The 6,681-nt window shown below is 36.2% G+C and overlaps 1 long non-coding RNA gene across 1 annotated transcript; it reads right to left on the reverse strand.

The window, feature by feature from the left end:
• Positions 1–4,013: 4,013 nt before the first annotated feature.
• LOC148781998 (uncharacterized) lies at positions 4,014–5,122 on the reverse strand. The gene is made up of 2 exons (XR_016056066.1): positions 4,734–5,122; positions 4,014–4,545 (listed from the first exon to the last, which is right to left on the reverse strand). It is a non-coding gene; the product is annotated as an uncharacterized LOC148781998 (long non-coding RNA).
• Between the last annotated feature and the right edge of the window lie 1,559 nt (positions 5,123–6,681).

Below are 6,681 nucleotides of genomic sequence, written 5' to 3' on the forward strand. Positions count from 1 at the left end.
CCAAAACCTTATGGAGCTTTTACAGAACTTCTTCTATGCTTATATGGGACTTGAATCCTCATGGTGACTTCTCCATGAAGTCAGTCTACTGTCTCCTATACGATGATAGGTATTGGGACATAGATCCAAATCTTCATAAAGTTTAGAGCCTTCACATACCACTGACAATTCAGTTGTTTTGCGGATTGCATGTCGAAGATTCCCAAAATAGACCATCTTTGAAGAAGGGGATTCATCTTAACAAATGGATGCTTACTATGTTTGCAAAATGATGAAACTGTGGACCACTTATTGTTGCATTGCCCCTAAACCCAAAATCTTTGAAATTGGGGTTGAAATTTGATTTAGCTACACTTCCAAACCCCTCAGTCAATGAATGTCCTTCTCTAACAATAGATGCATCCAGATATACCAAAGATTGGCACAATTCTATGGCGATCTATATGGACTGGTATAATGTGGAATACTTGGAGAGAGCGTAATTGAAGAGCTTTTGAAGGAGTGTGAATAGATCTGAATTTTCTCAAATCAAATATTCTTGCAATGGTGGTGGATTGGTTTTCGATGTATAAGGATTGTAGGGGTATACCCTAAAACCAAGTTTTTCAGAACCCTTTCGAGGAAGCAAAGTTGAGAAAAGTTTCCAATAGGATTCATGCTACTTGGAAACCACTTCCATTTTGAAGGTAGCTCTATGGGCAATTCAGAACCAGCTAGTTTTGGAGGAATAATCTGATATCACAACGGACATGTGTTAAAGACTTTTTCAGGCTCGTGTAGTAATACAACAGCAAATGTAGCTGAATCTAGAGGTTTACTAGAGGGTCTAAAACTACTAATAGAAATGGATGGCCATAAGACGATTGAAGGGGATTCCTCAAATGTTCTTGCATAGGCAAGAGACGAGGTGAACCAACTGTGGCGACTAAGGGGCCTAGTAGATGAAATTCACTCTATTTTACTTATTTCTTCTTGATGCATTGCGAGGTAAAGCTGAGGCTGATGCATTAGCAAAAAGGGTGTTCATCAATCATCGTTGGTGATTTTATCCTTTTTGTAATTTCTTCATGTACTTCTCTTTGTGGCAATGAAATTCGAGGTTAATATTGAGAGAGAGAGAGAGATGAATGCTTGAGAGGCCAAGATTGAGAGAAAAAGGAAGAATTGTAGTAAGGAAAAAGTTTCTATGAGGTGTCGACCTTTGTTTTAAAAATAAGGCGCACTTAAAACACCAAGTGGAATAGGTTGTTCCAATGCCCAAAGGCCCTCCAATTATTGATTATCACGACCTCAATATGTGCGGATGTGAATAAAAAAAGATTTCAACTCCTAAAAAGTGTGTATCTTGTCCTTGTTCGATTACACGAACCGGGCTTGATACCCGGACATGGCCCGGTTGGAGTAACCAAAACTGGTTTCGTGTAACCCAAATATATTACTGTCTATGAAATATGGGTCCTGCTCAAAATATGGGAAAAAACATCTGCAATACATGTTATCAAGTAGTGTAACAAAGAGCAATGCATGCCATGAGAACTCCGACCATTATAGTTGCAGATTTTAGATCTTGTTTCCCCTTTATCGGTCTCCTTCTCTCATGTTTATCGAGAAAGAAACTTTGTGGCTGATTCCCTGACTAAGGACTTCTTTACCTTCTTTTGTCATTTCTAATGATGTAACTTTCTTTCCTTAGTATTCAATAAAAGTAGTAAAATTAGTCCGCCCATCTCATCTCATGGCAGCGGTGACAGACTGATGAAGGGCTGCTATGGGACTTGTTGGGGAAGGAGCATCCACAGAAACAGAACAAGACGAGAATCAACTCTTAATGTGGGAAAAAAGAGAACAATAGTATATCTCATAGCATAGATTAGCTTCCACCTTACTGTGCACTAGTCCATAGTAGGGTCAATATGCCAGGTTAATGTGAACTTTGGGAGGAATCCATCCTTCATCCACACATGAAATAACGCATACATACAAAATGGAATTCGAAAGGATCCTGTAAAACGCGCACATGAAATGACGCATAGTTTAAGGACATACAAAATGGAATTCGAAAGGATCCTGTAAAACGCGTGGGTGGTTGGACAAAGTACTGTCCGATGGGTAGAGGGATCAAAAATTAAAAACACCAAGTTACAAGCTATTGAAATAGCATGTGAGATTAATGGGTGTGAGACACTTAAGAGAATACATATCAGACAAGTTGAACCAACGTACCATTGTTAAAAAAGGAGGTGCAAATCCACTCTAGAGAGGGGTCCAATTTTTTTTTTAAGTAAATAAGTATTCTTTATGAAGTCTCGTAAAACTCAGGTAAGGTGGCCACTGTTTTATTTTTTTCTTGGGGAAATACTTGACTGCATTAATCTTAGCAAGGTGTCTATATGGTTTGGCAACATAATTGGCAATCCACATGGCGAGTGTTCTACATCATAGTGATAACAAACTATGGGTTATTTAGTAGTCCCATAAACAAAAGGCATTGACCAATAATCGTGCAAAGAAGAAACATCAGTTCGGTGACTACGGTCCCATGTTATAAAACAATGAAATGGGACAGAGGGGTGGAGAGAAATGGAGTAGGAGAAGAGAGTGAGAGAGGTTAATCATGTCTGATGGTTATTCTCTTCTGAAGCAGTGACAACATTTCAATAGTGTATGTTGTGCTCTAATCACAATGTTCATGAACACATTTGCTACTTTTGTAAGCAGTCACATGTCTTGTTTTATTTCTTCATCAAGAATCTTCTACTAACAAAAAGGATAATTTATATATGCATCAAATGTACATAAAAAAAAATAAAAAAAAATAAAAAAAATAAAAAAAAGATAGGACAAAAAATAGCACATTATTCTTCTTCTACAAGGAAAAGACGATTGCACATTGTTTATCATAAATGATGATATCACACATCGACTCGTAAATTCACAAGGAGATCATACAACAATGTGGTTCTATCAGCCAACAATAGTCAAAGCATCCACCTCTACATTCACTCGTCTAAAATGGGCAGAAAGCAAACATATTTGGCCTCAGCTATATCAAAAACATCCTCATCAAACACCTCCATAATGTGCCAACAGGTGTAGGAGTTCTTCCTTATCTCACTTAAGAACATTAATACCCCCCACAGTAACAGATAACCACACCTGGAAAGGGCAGAGTCTCAAACCAGAAAGCAAAGCTCTTGCTTCAAAAACCATTAATTACAACATAATGGCCCTCAATACACAATATATTATACCTGTAGTTTTAACATATTTTCTCACTCACCTGAGAGAGACATAGGCCTCCATTCTCTCACCCTATTTACTACCTTGAACACAACATATTTACTACCCTAATAGCATTTTAAATCGCAATATTAGATTTGCGAAAAATCGTCAAACTGTAAGACGGCGTGCATGGTGAAATTATTCATTTCCTACTATACAAGTAGAGAGCAGCATCTAAATGCTAATAAAAAACAGCTTAGAGAAAGATATGACAATTTCTTGACATTCCAGGACCCTAAATTCATTGAATATTTCCCAGATTCAACTATATAGACCTCACATAAATTGGTTCTAAAAAATGACCATGTAAAACATCCCTGATAGCTGATAATAGATTGGTTAATGCTTATCATAAGATGAATCTACGAAAAAAAAACTAACTTTACTAAGATGGACATAGTTGATCACGACCTATAGAGAAAATGTTTGCCACTAAACCAAACTGCAAACACTGAAGCTCTCTCATTTTTCCATTGCTCAAATAAATAAGAAATGATAAAATAAAAGCGAATAATATTTCAAGGAAACCCCGAAAAAGTGAATAATAATCAACCAGAAGGAAAATTCTTCACTTTAAGCAAATGCATAATTGTTTCCAATTAACTTAGAAATATACACATCAACACGGTCCAATCTGTGAGTCATATTCAAAAGAAGACAAATAAATAGACAAGCACAGTAATAATCACTTCATAAGATCAAATCAAATACGAAAGGCAGAGAAACCCACAAACTAGAATTATCACCACATAATAAAATATCAATGAGAAAAACTGTTACCAATACCACAAAACCATCATCAACAATAATACAGAGACCACTCTGATTTACCAATTTCTTCATGCCATGGAACCAATCTATTTTCTTTTGGAAAATAAACCCACCAAAAGAAGTAAAAAAATGAAAAAGAAAAACACCCACCAAAACAAGTATTCCAAATGGAAAGGTTGCGAACTTAATCGATTTGAGGAGCAAAATTTCTCGAACTTCCTTCCAAGAAAAGCGCAAAACCCACCTCTGTTTTTCTCAGGGGATCCTCCTGTGTTATTAATGGGTTATTTCTTTGGGTGAACAGTCTGAACCAGAGCTTCGATCTCTTCTTTTGCGCATTCAAACACATTAGGCGCTTTGACCTCATCGAGCGGGGTGTTTTCGTCAATGTCAGCTGTTGTTCCATGCGTTTCCCTTTCTATAATTTCTCGCTGTGCATTATTGCTTCAATCTCTTCTTTAGCCCTCTCCAACAGATTTGGGGCCTTCACATCTGTACCATTGCAAAAAATTAACAGCAGGAAACAAATGCAGACATACTTAGATAGTTACAATGTCATATGAGAGAGAGAGAGTTGCGATATCATATCCATGGACAAATGACTGTAAGGGATGAGACGACGGTCAACAATGTCAGTAAGGCCATTAGAGAACATCTTGCCCAAATAATTAACGAAGAACCTGGAGCAGTAAGAGCAAAGGGTCTCATAATACAGATTCAGAGAAACGTTTTCAGCACCCACTAAAGAATTCGGGCTAAAAGCAAATACCAAAGCCACCAACAAAAAGATGAATTTTGTGGCCACCATGAAAGACTACAGAGCAGCTCAGAATTTTCCAAGCAAGTGATTTAACCCTAGTTTTTTGAGAGAGGGAAGGGAAGCCCCTGCCCTCTTTATAGTGAACGCGGCCACTTTTGCAGGCTTTGTGAAAGCGAGGACTAGAGTTTAGAGAGAGAAAGGAGCAGTGGAGTTTAGAGAGAGAAAGTAGCAGTGGATGTGGGCGAGCGAGAGGGAGAATTGCGGGAGATTGAGGATTTTTTTAGACGCGGGGTTATATTACCGCATGGATTTCACATATTACCTGCTGAGGGCGTAACAGGTTTAGGGAAAATTTGATGTAGGCCCCTAATTCTCTACATTATTTGATGGTATAATTTTCTTCCGTTTCTTTTAAGCAGCATAACTAAACCTTTAAAAATTTTATTGTACCCATCTCTTATCTCTTTTTTTTTTAAAGCATAACTAAACCTTTAAAGATTTTATTGTACCCATCTCTTATCTCTTTTTTTTAAAGATATTTGACTATTAAAATTAATCCCAACCAATCTTTTTATATCATTTCAACTTAAAAACTTTTTAACCGTATGTTTCTCTTTTCACTCATTAATAAAGTTTTTGAGTTAAAATAGTATGAAAAAATTTGTTGGAGTTAATTTTTATAGTAAAAAAATCAATAAAAGAGAAAAATAAAAGATGATAAAGTATGGTAAAATCCTTAAAAAAAAAATTTATGCTGTTTGAAAGAAAAATGGAAAAGAATCTATCATAAAATAACATGAAAAATTAAAGGGGCTTATACGAAATTTTTCTTAAATTTTACGTAATTTGAAAAAAGTTTATATACTTTATTTTCATTTTTTTAACCCAAATATAATAAATCTCATATTTCTTTTTAATATGTTTCTCATAATAAATTTTTAGATACCCAAATGATTACATACGTTAATTATTCAACGCGCTATCCATAATTGGTAAGGCACCATCTCTGATGAGCTCCACTTTTTTTATTCTCTTTCTTTGGCTAAAAGTGCGAGAGGAATGATCCCTGTCATTAAAGACGCTCGCTGTGGCCTTGACTTGGGTTTTTTTTTTAAATCATTCACCATTCATTTCATCATTAAAACAACCATCAGCCTACCTGAGCCTAAGTCTACTTGAGCCTACTGGCTCGAATAGGTATTACAAATCTTAAAATAAAACATAAGGTAAAAATAAATAAAAACAACAATTACAAAATAACAATATTTAAGTTTGCCAATGCCACGCCTTCTTTAGCAAGACGATCGGCCTCCAAATTAGATTCACGGAACACATGACCAAACACGACATTCAAATTGCAGGATTCCTCACCCACTTCCATCACTACACCATGTAAGAGCCAAGGGAGTTCAGCTTCCATCATACCTAGTTTGTTAAATTGCTTACCTAAATTAACACCTTCAAGCAACAATCTCAGCTCGACCTCATTCGTCGTTATATTCCCAGTAGGTACATGATACTTCAACAACACATTCCCTAACCTTTCACGAATAAGTCCACCAATCCCAGCTGAGCATGGTTACCTATAGAGCTTCAATCAAAGTTCAATTTGATCCTTCCTACTTCAGGTGTCCTCCGAATCCTACCACTAATCTCTTTGGGGCTTCTTTCTTTCAACAAAAAATTCAAATTATACATCAAATCTACACGAGGCACTTCCCACCAATCGTTGTTAGTAGCTAACCAATCTGCTACAGTTATTATGATATTTTCTTGTAAATCATAGATTGATTTACTCAAATTCTTAAAGCAACATCTATTTCTTTGTTTCCATAATTCCCATACTATAGTCGCTTTAACTACTTTCC

The sequence above is a fragment of the Amborella trichopoda genome, chromosome 5 (assembly GCF_054954075.1).
Source record: "Amborella trichopoda isolate Santa Cruz 75 chromosome 5, AtrichopodaSantaCruz75HAP2 v2.0, whole genome shotgun sequence".
Classification (NCBI taxonomy): domain Eukaryota; kingdom Viridiplantae; phylum Streptophyta; class Magnoliopsida; order Amborellales; family Amborellaceae; genus Amborella; species Amborella trichopoda.